The sequence below is a fragment of the Mesocricetus auratus genome, unplaced genomic scaffold, assembly GCF_017639785.1.
Source record: "Mesocricetus auratus isolate SY011 unplaced genomic scaffold, BCM_Maur_2.0 Super-Scaffold_100676, whole genome shotgun sequence".
In the NCBI taxonomy this organism is placed as follows: domain Eukaryota; kingdom Metazoa; phylum Chordata; class Mammalia; order Rodentia; family Cricetidae; genus Mesocricetus; species Mesocricetus auratus.
In genome coordinates, this window is record NW_024429266.1 from 46,381,322 (window position 1) to 46,394,434 (window position 13,113).

Here is a 13,113-nt window from a genome sequence, read left to right on the forward strand (position 1 = left end):
TAGTAAGTGGTTGAAGAGGTGCATAGCAAGGGAACCTTACAGTTGCTTGGCTGGTGAAATGTAATTGCGCTGGACACGCTAAGAGTGGTGAGAAAATGGAAGCTAGAGAGAACCTAAAATACTTACTTTGATTTCTCAACTGACTTATGGAAAAGTTAAACTAGTCATTGACTTCTATGTAAATTTCTTATTTAAAAATCATTCAATGAGTGGCATAATATCCTTTCTTCACCTACTATTTGCACAATGATGGATTACTAAGTATGCCTAACTAGCCTAGAACTCCCTACATAGACTGTCCTGACCACTCCTAATGCAGACCAGGCTGGCCTCAAACTCACAGAGATCCTTTACCCCTCAAGTGCTCAAATTAAAGGCATGCATCATCACATGCAGCACAAAGATTCTTGATTTCAATCCAGAAAAGAATTCCTAAAATTACATATCAATCTGTATGTACACATAGACATGGAGTTAGATATATACAGTTTAAATGAAGTTATCCCACTTTGGCTGACAATGCTTCCCCAAGACTCATAGATTATCTAATTAAAAATCTAATATCAAGCTTGAGTAAGACCCTTTTGAGTTTTTGGTCAAGGAAGTTCAAGAGATTCCCAAGATAATATGACCTGTTGTTGTTGCCTTGGTTGCCTCTGAGAGATTGAAGATTAAGTTCCTATTACTGAAGACACCATATATTTTGAACAAAGGATACAGAGGATCTGTGCTGGCTCTGACCTGAAAGGCTCCTCCTAAGGATTAGATTCCATAGTACCAGAAGGTGCTAAGCAAACTTTCAAGGGAGGAAACAACTTGTAGTCCTATCTGGCCCTGTTGCCTATGAGCAACAACAATGACCACAATGTTGGTCATTGACACAATAACCCTTAAGGGTACAAACAGTGGCATTCATATCTTGGTAGAAACAAACATCTCTCCAGTGGATATTGGAAACATAGCCAACTACTCAAGGCTAGCGAGGTCACGGATCTGAAAGGAGAACATACGACCACTGTTTACTAAATCAGCATAATTTCCATCTGCATTCTGAGTATTTATCTTTATATCCACAGATAAGTGTAGCTTCTCCCCTCATCAAAGAGACATCTGTTTGCAACAGATGAAGACTCTTACAGGAAACCACAACTGGTCAAAATGAAGAAAACAAGTGATCATGAGGTGCCCAGTCCCAAATGACACATTTACAATACAGCACCTACACCTAAAGCTTGGGGAGCATCAGGGAAGCAGTGCTGGAAGGACCGTAAGACCCAGAGGACAAGGAAATCACTGGAGGATTGTGTCTCCTAGAAATGACAGGGCAGTTTCACCCATGTACCTCAACAATATGGCCACCTAAACAAGACTTGAACAAGTACAACAGCAATAGGCATACATCCTGGAAGGGATCAGGGAGACTGGAGATAAACATAAACATATGAATGAAGCCAGCTGGTAGAGAAAGACAGGAAGTCCTTCCTCATCTGGGCTGCATGTAAGGAACAGTGCATGCTCAAGAAAAACCTGTGAGCCGGGCGTTGGCGGCGCACACCTTTAATCCCAGCACTTGGGAGGCAGAGGCAGGCGGATCTCTGTGAGTTCGAGGCCAGCCTGGTCTACAAAGTGAATTCCAGGACAGCCTCCAAAGCCACAGACAAACCCTGTCTCGAAAAACCAAAAAAAAAAAAAAAAAAAAAGAAAAGAAAAGAAAAAGAAAAACCTGTGATGTACAAACTGGAATGGAGATGTTCTGTAAATGTCCCATGAAGGACTAAGTGCTTTTTGAACTTCCTCTTGGCTCACTGGATCACTCTCATTCTCAGGTGTGCTTTTCCTTTAAAAGATAAGTATGTCTATATTGCTAGTCAGTGTGTCCCTGGTGCAGTCCTCTGTCCTGGGGAACATGGGCCTGATATCGGGTGCCCTCTAAATTCAGATCCATTTTTACAAAGCCATTTAAGGGCCTGAAAGATGCCCTGTACTGAAACTGCAGAGGACCTGAGTTTGTTTCCAGGAACCAATATCAGGTGGCTCACACACATCTGTTTCTCCAGCTCCAAGGGATCTGATTCCTCTGGCCTTCACAGACACCTATATTCATGTGCACATACCTCTACAGAGACATGCATAAATATAACTTAAAATAATAAAAACAGGTCCTTTAAAAAAGAAACCTAAAATGTAATGGTGAAGGTCCTTCCAACAGGCCATCTGACGACATGGTGTGTGTGTGGGGGTGGTGTCTTTAGGAATTGATGGAGGATTTCTGACTGTTTACAGAGTCTCATATGAGTGTTTTTCTTGGCTTAGCCTGATGTATCTCTCTCAAATTGCCATCCTGCCATCCAACCATCCTCTATCCATCGCCCATCTGTTTGCCTGTCACTGGGACCTCACTGTGAACACCCTGCTTGGATCAGACACTATTAAGACCTCTTTGAACTCTGTAGCCTCTTTGTTCCTTTTGCAGCCATTCTGTAAGCCAGACAAAATAGATAATTCACAATGAAGACTGGAATAAAAGAATCTGTGATTACCAAGAGCCAGCTATCAAGGGAAATCTTAATTATTTAGTAAATTGTAGCCACCCAAACTGACACAGCTTGTGAATTTACTATTATTCAATGAATTCTGCTGGTGAGAGAAGACATGGATATGCCTGTCTGCTCTGCATCAAGCAATCATGTGAGACCATTAATGCTATCGCACCTGCTACCTCTGAGTCTCTTCTGAATCCTTAGCTGGACTTATGAACTCTTATGGGTGATCATAAGTCAAGTACCAGGAACAACATAAAACAAAATAGCACCCACACCTGTGCCAGGTTGTAAGCGGAAAGTATAAATAGAATAATGTCATCTTTTCACACATGAGAATATTAGTTGAATCAAAGCAGGCAGTCACGACATAAAGAAGCCAGGAACAGCCTTTGGTTTGTGTTACTACAAAACCCAGCACCTTACTATGAAGGTGTCACAGAACCTCTTACCAGTTCCATCACAGAGTGGGTCAATGAGGAAATGGCTGGTGAGCAGAGCAGGTTTGACACGATTTCTGTTGTATCACTTTTCATTGGGAGACGTCTTTAAAATGTCTACTCTAATTAACTGATTAAAGAAAGGTTTCTGCACAAGTCCAGGTTGGCAAGCAAATAAGGCCTTTGAGGTTACTTAGAGGAGCGTGTGTGACTAAAAAGCAGCCATACCATCAGGAAATCTCACCTCCAGCATGTCTGACAGGCTGTTGCAGCACTGAAGAGTTCTGACTGCCTATTAACCTTTTATTTCCTACAGAGTCTAGCACTCCCCACTGTTGTGTCCCATTAGAGTGCTGACTGGAATCTCAGGTCTCATGCCCTTCCTGCCTTCTTCCTCTAGGAAGTGTGAGCAGCTTCATTACTAAGACCATTAGGCCTAACCAATAGCTATGGTGTTTACTTATTTCCTTGTGGTGACTGGGCTACTCTAGGTCCCTAAAGCAAACCGCTTCATGGTTTCAATAGTTACATTCTCCCTGCTTGGAGAAAGTAACAGTATCACAGTTTTAATTTGAAGTCTGAGAAAGGATATACTAGTGGCTTTTTCAGTGAGTAAGCTCAGAAATCTCTGGGAAATGGTGGACACCACTTCTCAGCACAGTTCACTAAAAAGAAATATCCCCTGCTCTTTCTTTCATTGGCTGAGGAATACTCTCAAGGTCCCTGCTCCAACCCCTTATGGACTTGGATGGACCAAAAGAAGGCCCCAGGCAGAGCCTCTGTACCCAAGAGCCTTTGTCACAGACAGTCAAGAGCCTCTAGCACGCATAGTATGAGAACAGCGTGTGCCAAGAGGATATGGACTGGGCAGGAACATCTCTACAGCCTGGAAAAGACAAACATAAGCCTGAGCTACAATGGCTGCTATATGTTTTATGACTGCAGACAAACAGAAATACCAGCAGAGAACAGGCATTGAGCTTGGTGATAACATCCACTATAGCTCTTAATGTAGAATACTCTCTTTTTCTTCAAGAAATTTAATATTTGACTGAAATCAAGACCGTTGTCTTAAAGGAAGTCCCTTTTCATATTTTGTCTGCCCTCCCTCCTTGTTTCTTTGTTACATCATATTTCAGCAAGAGTCTCTCTTCTCTGTATTTCCTGAAAGTTGTTGGTCAGATGTAAAGACTTGGTTAGACCTGTATGAAGTATTTTTGTAGGACAGTTCTAAACCTTATACTATGTTACATCAGGAAGTTCCTACTTTTGAGCCTGTAGCCATTAGTTAAGCTAAGACTTGTCAGTGGAGCAATGTGGATACGGCCAGTTCTTGTTATTTGTGATACAGAATAAAAATAGCCATATTGCTAGATTCCCATGAAAACTAAATGGTATAACCAAAGTCCCTAATATGATTTAAGAACACAATGGAATGCATTAAAGGAAAGTGTGCTGCATAAGTACGATGAGAGGGAGGAAGAGGGAGCTTTGACTTTTTTAAATATTTCATTAGCCTTCCAGGTTAGTTAGGACACAAAGTAATGAGCTGCATCACAGTGGGTCACATGTGTTCACTACTACACTTGGTGCTTGCTTGGTCTCCCCTGCCATATCCCTTCCCTTCCTCCAACTGGCTCCCTTTCTTACCCCAGTTACTTCTTCCTTCTGCTTTTCTATTTACAGGCACTCTATTACTCTCTTACTTTTCTACCTCCCTTAAGATCTCATCCACCCCTCTCATGATCTTTGTAGCTTCATGATCTACAAACACACATATGTAAATACATATACACATAAACACACACACACACATATATATATATATATACACTTTTAAATATTGTTCCATGTTTGAAAGAAAACATGCAGTATTGTCTTTGTCAGTCTGGCTTATATAATTTAACAGTGATTTCCAGTTGCACTATTTTTTTTAGAAAATGTCATTATTTCTTTTTTTATGGTGGCATAAAATTCCATTGTGTATATGCACCACGTTTTGTTTATTCACTGATAGACATCTTGGCTGGCTCCATTTCCTAGCTATTGTGACTAGCACAGCAGTAAACATGGGTGTGCAATGTATGGTATGTTGACTTAAAAGTTCCTTGTTTATATAACCTAGAGTAGTCTAGGTCAGTTGTATTTCAATTCCATGTTCAGCTTTTTGAGGGACCTCTTTCCTGGTTTTTGTAGCAGCTGCATAAAATTCACATTGGCATTGGGAGTGAGTAAGGAATCCCTTTTCTCCAAATCCTCACCAGCATTTGTTGTCATTTGATTTCTTGATGACAGTCATTCTGACTGAGGTTGGATGGAATTTCAAAGCATTTTTTATTTGCAAATTCTTCATGGCTAAGGACGTCCTGAACACCTTTTCATTCTTTTCATTTGTATTTCTGGAACTATTAAAGCATCCAAATAGCAAATGAACCAATGAACTGACTATTTCTCAAAAGCAACTTTGATTTGCTGTACCTTTTACCTAAAGAGAGAATTTTAAATGGAGCTGTAAGAATTGATGAGGGGAAATTGTTATCTGACATGAGTTACAAAGGAAAACAAATTTAACAACAGCGTAAGTGGTGATGAGGAAAAGATTGCAGGAGATTTTAAATAGTGACTAAACTAGTTCCGATTTTATTTTGTCAATGATTGGAAGTCATCAAAAATAGAATTTTGTTTAGTTTTAAGAATCATTTGGGGAGGAGTGATGAGCAAAGTGGTTAAGACTTGGCGGGTGAAACCCACAGAAACAGCTGACCTGAACAAGGGGGAGCTCATAGACCCCAGACTGATGACTGAGAGGCCAGCATGGGACTGATCCAGACCCTCTGAATATAGGTGTCAGTGAGGAGGCCTCAGCATTATTTGGGGCCTCGAGCAATAGATCAGCATTTAGCCCTGTCATCCAGAGGGACTTTGGGAACCCATTCCACGTGGAAGGATGCTTTCTCCACCTGGACACATGGGGGAGGGCCTAAACTATGACAGACTTTTGAGATCCCCCATGAAGGGCCTCACCCTCTTTGGAGAGTGGAGTGGGGATTGGGGGAGGGTTGCAGGGGGGCAGGAGAGGAAGGAAGGGAGAGGGAGCTGGGATTGACATGTGAAGCAAACTTGTTTCTAATTTAAACTAAATTTCAAAAAAGGAAAAAAAAGAATCATTTTAGTAAATCTGTCACCAGACATGCCAAGGAGGAATATTAACAGTGGTCAAGATCTTGGCCGGATATTTCTAGGTCCTTGGCTTCTTATCCAAAAAATTTAAAATAAAGACTTAGACAGCCTCACAAAAGAAGCAGGGTAACTTTATAAGGTACAAAGAGATAGTGCAGACTGGAGACAGAGATGCTGGGAGGACTAGTAGTGGGCCACATGCAGGACTAACAGTGGGCCACATGCAGGAATAACACTGGATCACATGCAGGACTAACAATGGGCCACATGCAGAACTAACAGTGGGTCACATGCAGGACTAACAGTGGGTCACATGAAGGACTAACGGTGTGCCGCATGAGTAACAAAGATTACCATGAGTTCAAGGCAAGCCTGGGCCTCAGAAGAAGACTTCATTTCAAAAAAGGGGAAGAGGGGCAGAATAAGAAGAGGGAGGGGGAGAAGGAGGAAGAGGAGGAGGTAAGTGGGACAAGGGAGAGTAGGAAGAGGGAAGAGAAGGAGGAGGGTGAGGAGGAAGAGGAAGAAGAAATCACCGGTGTTTTGGGAATATCAAAGATTTGTTCTTGAGGATACCCTCTCACCTTTCTTCACCTGTTCTCTGCCCTTAAGAAGCTCTTATGATACCCTTATGATGTCATGGCTCACACTTGCTATCCCAGCATTCCAGAGGTAGGAGTGATGCAAATTCAAGGCCTGTCTGGCCTCTGAGCTACATAGTGAGTTCCAAACCATCCTGGGACCCTGTCTCTAAACAACAACAAAAGAAGCCACTGTGTATGAACACACCAACAAGCTCTTCACCTTCTGGTTCCTGCATAGATCAGACAATTGGAGGCTATAGCAGCATCAGGAAGAAAGAAGAATCAGGTAAGGGCACACCCCACAAATCTTGCCCTAGGGGATAACCTTTTTGACTAGTTGGGAAAGTCAGAAGCTATGTCTCATCTACCTTTGTGATGGTCTCTTTGTTAAATGCTACTTGAATTACATTTGAGTTGCCACGTGTGTCTTGCTGCATCTATTAAGAGTCCCAGAAGTGACACCAGGAAACAGACACTCATATTAAGAGCCTGAGATTGATTTGTTTATTTATTGTAGGATCTTAGAAGAATGAAAGTTTAGTTTATCTTAGCAGGAGAGAATCCCTGTCCAACTACAGTGCTGGCAAAAGGATAAAGAGACAGAAATAGAATGTGTGGTAGAAAAACAGAACCCTGGGTTGGGACGAGTGCTCAGCTGGTAAACTGCTTGTCTTGCAATCATGAGGGACTGAGTTCATAAACAATAAGGACAAGAAGGCAAGGCATGGTGCTGTGCACATCTAATCCTGAGGTGGAAACAGGTGGAACGCTGTGACTCACTGGCCGGCTAGCATAATTGGCAGGTTTCAGGCCAGTAAGAGACTCTATCTCAAGAAACGGCAGAATGATGCTCAAGGTTGTCTGTCCTGTGACCGACCGCCACATCGTGTCCACACATTTACACACACACACACACAAGAGAGAGACAGAGACAGAGAGACAGAGAGAGACAGACAGAGAGACAGAGAGACAGAGAGAGACAGAGACAGAGAGAGAGAGAGGGAGAGGGAGGGAGGGAGAAAAGAAGACCCAAATCTCTACTGATCAAGTTATACCTTGTCCACTTACAAATGAGAGATGGTAGCTGCTATGGGTCTTATTGGCCTTCCTAAGAGTCCCAATGAGCATTCATGGTTTCTCTTCAGGCACAGGTGTGAAAGCACTGGCATCACCCTCTCATGATTCAATAGCTGATGGACTTTCTGTGTTCTAGTGGCAGAGACAAGGATCTCCTGCAAACAGGAGTTCATACTGAGGACCTACAAGGAATAACAGCCCAGGAAGCTGTTCACAGCGGACTACACCAGCTGAACCAACTCCTCTGCCTCCTGGAAGCTGACTGGGTCCCAGCAGATCTGAGGGAGGGATGAGGCTGTGTTGAGAACATTCTCTCTCCTACTCCCATCCTAGAGGCTGCCGTTGGTTGGCTCCTTTCCTGTCCTGTCATGGAATTTGTGTCTACAAGCTGTTCTATTTTCAGGTCCCTGTGACAACCTAATCCTATAGAAGTCTTGGGCTTAGGAACAACACTACACTAGTCCTTTTCCTTCTTCTCACCTGAATGCACTCTCTAAAATTCCCTGTAAATAAGCCCCGTCTTCTTTTAAGTGTGCCATCTTTTCTCTGCTGCACCTTGACTAATACAATAACTCTAAAATCTCAGTTATGGAGGTGCTGGAGAATACGGGGAATTACGATCTCCAGAAGGGAGACTGGACTCTTTAGAAGCCTGACATGCCCACTCTAGGGCTTGTACTATTGTCCCCTTACATATCTTCCTTCCTTTCTCCATATTCATGGTTAAATATATCCTACAATTTTTCCTTAGTAAACTCCAAGTTTGCTGAAGAAAAGGAAAAGGAGGAGGAGGAGGGACAAAATCTTTATCCTCAAGAGTTTATACTCTACTTATAGGAGTCAATAAATATGCCAGCACACAAACCAAATACACCTCCAGCTATAGCCTATAGGGAGCATGTGTTGTGAGGAGGTGTGAAATAAAACTGTTGGGAGACCCCCCCATGAAGGGCCTCACCCTCCCTGGAGTCTAGAATAGGTGGAAGGGTTGAGGGGCTTGGGGGGCAGGGGAGGAGGGGAGTGAGAGGGACCTGGGATTGATATGTGAAGCAAGCTTGTTTCTAATTTAAATTAAAAAAGATTTTTAAAAAGTCAGTTCAAAAACGTCCTTTATGGGGAGATGACAAAAAGGCATTGAAAAACTGGAATCCATGACGCTGGTTGCTGATGAAATATAAGAAATCCTGGAGACTACCTTTGATTCCTTTTTCTTTTTTATTTCTTATATCTACCACATGCACCACTCTCTTTCCCAAGTTACTCAGTAGATAGGGAACAGGCCCGTGTTCTCTGGCAGAGGTTGCAGACTCTGGGTGCCTTGCTCCCTCTTTTAGTATAAATGTTACCATAGCACAGCATAGTTATTGGTTTACTTTCTGACTGTAAAAGCTTCCCCCAGCAACAGAAGTGAGTCTTCACAACAGACAACATGGCCGATAAGCTGGAGACTTATGGCCTCTACAGAAATTCTGTGTACTGATCCCTGACCCTAAGGTTGTAATTTGTAAGGATCTGAGGGCAGTCCATCCCCTGTAGGAATGTTTGGTAGCAAAAATAACAGTGCATTTATAGAAATAACATCTCATGCCTTTGAATGAGTAGGAGAATATTCATCCTCAAACATAATCAGTGTAAGAGAAATGAGGTAATTATTTGTTATCCTCAAATAAACTTGTCTAGGAGCTTCAACTAATAAACCTATACTCACCTGGAGTGCCTGCAGTCAGCACAAACATGAGTATTTCCTCTGTCACCTACGTACTAAGCATGGTGATGAGTGCCTGTAACTCTAATACTGGGTGACTGGGGCAGAAGACAGATCCCTGGAACTCATTGACCAGCAAACATAGACAAATCCCGAACTCCAGACTCACTGAGAGACCCTGTCGCAATAAGTGAGGTGGCAACTGATTAAGGAAGACACCTAACATCAGCCTCTGGCTTCTGTATTAAATCATGCAACACGCACGCGCACGCACACACATGAATACGCACACCGTGTATCTGCACACATGAAAGCAAAAGAGAAAAAACGAACGGGTGGGAAGGGAGCCTATGTCTACAATGAAAACTGTCACGCCACAGAGAAAACTCTACCCTTCTTCTGGGACTTGTAGGTCTCAGTCTGCTGCTATTCTTCAAAGCCCCACCAAGATTGGACTGTTGATTCTGCTACTACCACCTAATCCTCTCAACATCTACGTCAGAAAGAGTGATTGGAACCAGAGGATCGTCTCCCCAGCTCCCACCTTGCTACCTCTGAAGAAGACTATGACTGTCTGCAGGCTGTGATGCTATGGAAACCATTGGCTTCCAGTCAAATGAGACCTAAAAATGGGTCCTTTGCAAGGATCTGCTACTACACTGTGCCATCCACAAGGCAACTTGTTACAAAGGTGAATTAACATCATCCCCAAGGACAACTGCTGTTTCAAATAGTATATTTTATTTCAAAATAAGGCTGGGTCCACAAGATCCTCTCTGCTCCTATTTTAAGACCTGAATCTAATAAACAGCACAGACTGCTGGGCTGTGGTTTGCTTACCACTGTTACTTCTTGTCCGAGTGTCTTTTTCTTTGTTACTATTTTTAGCAATGCTTTTAGCCACAAGAGTGAGTCTGAGAGCAGGCAGAAATAGATTCAGGGAAGATGGATCATGGTCTGAATTTCTTCTCAAAGGATGAAAACCAAAACAGCCCTTTTGTTTTGAAAGGAGCATTCCCATCTGGAGAGCTAACTGCCAATTTGGGGCAACCTTAAAAAAAATATTTTAGTTACAGTGTTCACGTTATAGAGCTTTGTTTGAATAACCAGGAATTTATAAGCTTCAGGAAGATCTTTGGAGAGATTAGTAGTTGAATGAAAATCACAGATTCAGATATTAAACGGTCTGGTATAAATTTCAACTCTGCCCCTTGCTGTTTATTCCACCAGACAAGTCACTTAACCTCTTGAGACTGGGATTCCTGTTTAGAAAATGAAGAGTTGGATTCAGTCAACAAAGCATTTTCCAGTACTGACAGCCCATTACCCTCTTTGTTCTAATTTAATCTCCCACTTTATGCCAAAACCCAACATACACCAAGGAGAAATCCAACATGTGGCAATATGGATGAATTTAGAAACACGCTTTTGATAAGGGTTCAATATTTTGCTTTGTGCTAACTACAAGTATATGTGTGTGCAGTGTATTGTGTATGTGCTTGTGCATGTATGTATGTGGTATGTGCATCAAATGTGTGTGTGCATGTGGGTATGCTGTATGTATTGTGTGCATATTCATGCTGTGTGTTTGTGTCGGTGTATGTGAGCATATGGTATAGTAGGTGGGTGTGTGGTGTATTGTGTGTGTGGTGTGTATTGTGTGTTTGTGTGGGGCATATGTGTGTGCATGTGTTTGTGGTGTGTGTGTTTGTCTTAGTTCTAAAGATCTCAACATAATAGAACACAATATTTATGAGCCTGGGTCTACATTCATGTGACTTTTTACATCTTTTTCCTAAAATTTCTGTCATTGGGACACATGGAAACCATAAGACATGCTCTTCATTTCATCGGTAAGAAATTGGGTTGGATAGGCCGGGTGTTGGCGGTGCACACCTTTAATCCCAGCACCGAGAGGCAGAGGCAGGCGGATCTCTATGAGTTTGAAGCCAGTGTGGTCTACAGAGCAAGTTCCAAGACAAGCTCCAAAGCAATACAAAGAAATCCTGTCTCAAAAAACAAAAAACAAACAAACAAAAAAAAAAAAAAACGAGCCCGCCACCGGGAGCCGGTGCGGCTGTGAGTGCTATCATGTCTTGCTGCCTCAGCTAGTTGGGTATGGTGTTGGTGCCGGCCTGCCTTGCCTGACTCGCGGTGCTCAGAAAGGTGGCAGTAATGCTAAGGCTGGCAAGCAAGCTGAAGCGAGATGAAAATCTCAAAGGATCCCGGACATCTGCCTCCACATCTGACTCTACTTAGAGGGTTTCTGTGAGAGACAAGTTGCTTGTTAAAGAAGTTGCAGAACTTGAAGCTAACTTACCCTGTACATGTAAAGTACATTTTCCTGATCCAAACAAACTTCATTGCTTTCAGCTGACTGTAAGCCCAGATGAGGGTTACTACCAGGGTGGACAATTTCAGTTTGAAACTGAAGTTCCTGATGCCTACAGCATGGTGCCTCCCAAGGTGAAATGCTTGACTGAAATCTGGCACCCCAACAACACTGAAACAGGGGAAATATGTCTAAGTTTACTAAGAGAACATAAAATTGTTGGCACTGGCTGGGTTCCCACTAGGACACTGAAGGATGATGTTTGGGGATTAAACTCATTATTTACTGATCTTTTGAATTTTGATGATCCACTGAATATTGAAGCTGCTGAACATCATTTATGAGACAAGGAGGATTTCCGGGACAAAGTGTATGGATACATCAAACGCTATGCCAGATGATAAGAGGAGAGATTGCAGGTCTGAGGACTGTCACCATTGTCTCTGATGTGAAACAGCTCGAGGTAGCCCTCCTCCCCATCCTCATAGTCCCTGTCAGCCCCTTGGGACTGTCCCAGTCTTGTGACCATGTTGTCCTGAAGAAGACCATCCTCCTGACTACACAATACAGCAAGAAAATGTGTCTGGGCCTCGAGAGCGTTGTCTGCTTCTCTTAACATGTTTACTGAAACTCTACTGTCTAGTCTGTGGGATTCCTCCGAAGTTGTAACGAACTCACCATTGGGGATAGCGCTTGCTTCCCTTCCCCCCAACATAATCGGTGTCCTGCACAAATGATATAATGACATGTTCGGTGTGACTGGCAGATTGGCAATAAGAAACCTGCTATAAGCTGTGATTGGATGCATATTCTCTTAGCTTCTTTCACGAATGTTGGCCCTGCCTAGATGTGAAGCTTCCCAGAATGCATAGTCATTCACTGTAGATCATGCTGAAATGCATATTTTATTTAATGTAAGTATATTTTGGAACAGAAAAAAAACAAAAAACAAAAAAAGAACTTGGGTTGGAACATGAGACTTGGGAACACCTGACTCAGAATCTCAGAGAGCCTGAACAATAGTGGACTTTCAATTGACTTTCAGATCTCAACTTTCTCAAGCTTTCTTAGTAACAAATGACTTACAAACAAAGCTGGTGATTAAATGTCATTTTTTGCGTGTGTTTTCTTTAATTAAAGGCATTTTCTTGAGTCACTCACCGCTTAGTATAATGCCTTTATTGTGGCATTGCTTTAATTTTACTGTGGAAAAAGGATTACACCAATTTCCTTAACCTTAGAAGTCTTGAAGTGGAAA

At 42.5% G+C, this 13,113-nt stretch overlaps 1 long non-coding RNA gene and 1 pseudogene across 1 annotated transcript; both read left to right on the forward strand.

Annotated features, from left to right (window-relative positions):
• The first annotated feature begins 6,879 nt into the window (after positions 1 to 6,879).
• On the forward strand, positions 6,880 to 10,314 carry LOC121137239. The gene is made up of 3 exons (XR_005874478.1): positions 6,880 to 7,027; positions 7,955 to 8,221; positions 9,936 to 10,314. It is a non-coding gene; the product is annotated as an uncharacterized LOC121137239 (long non-coding RNA).
• A 1,384-nt stretch (positions 10,315 to 11,698) lies between these two features.
• On the forward strand, positions 11,699 to 12,488 carry LOC121136853 (annotated as a pseudogene).
• Positions 12,489 to 13,113: the final 625 nt, after the last annotated feature.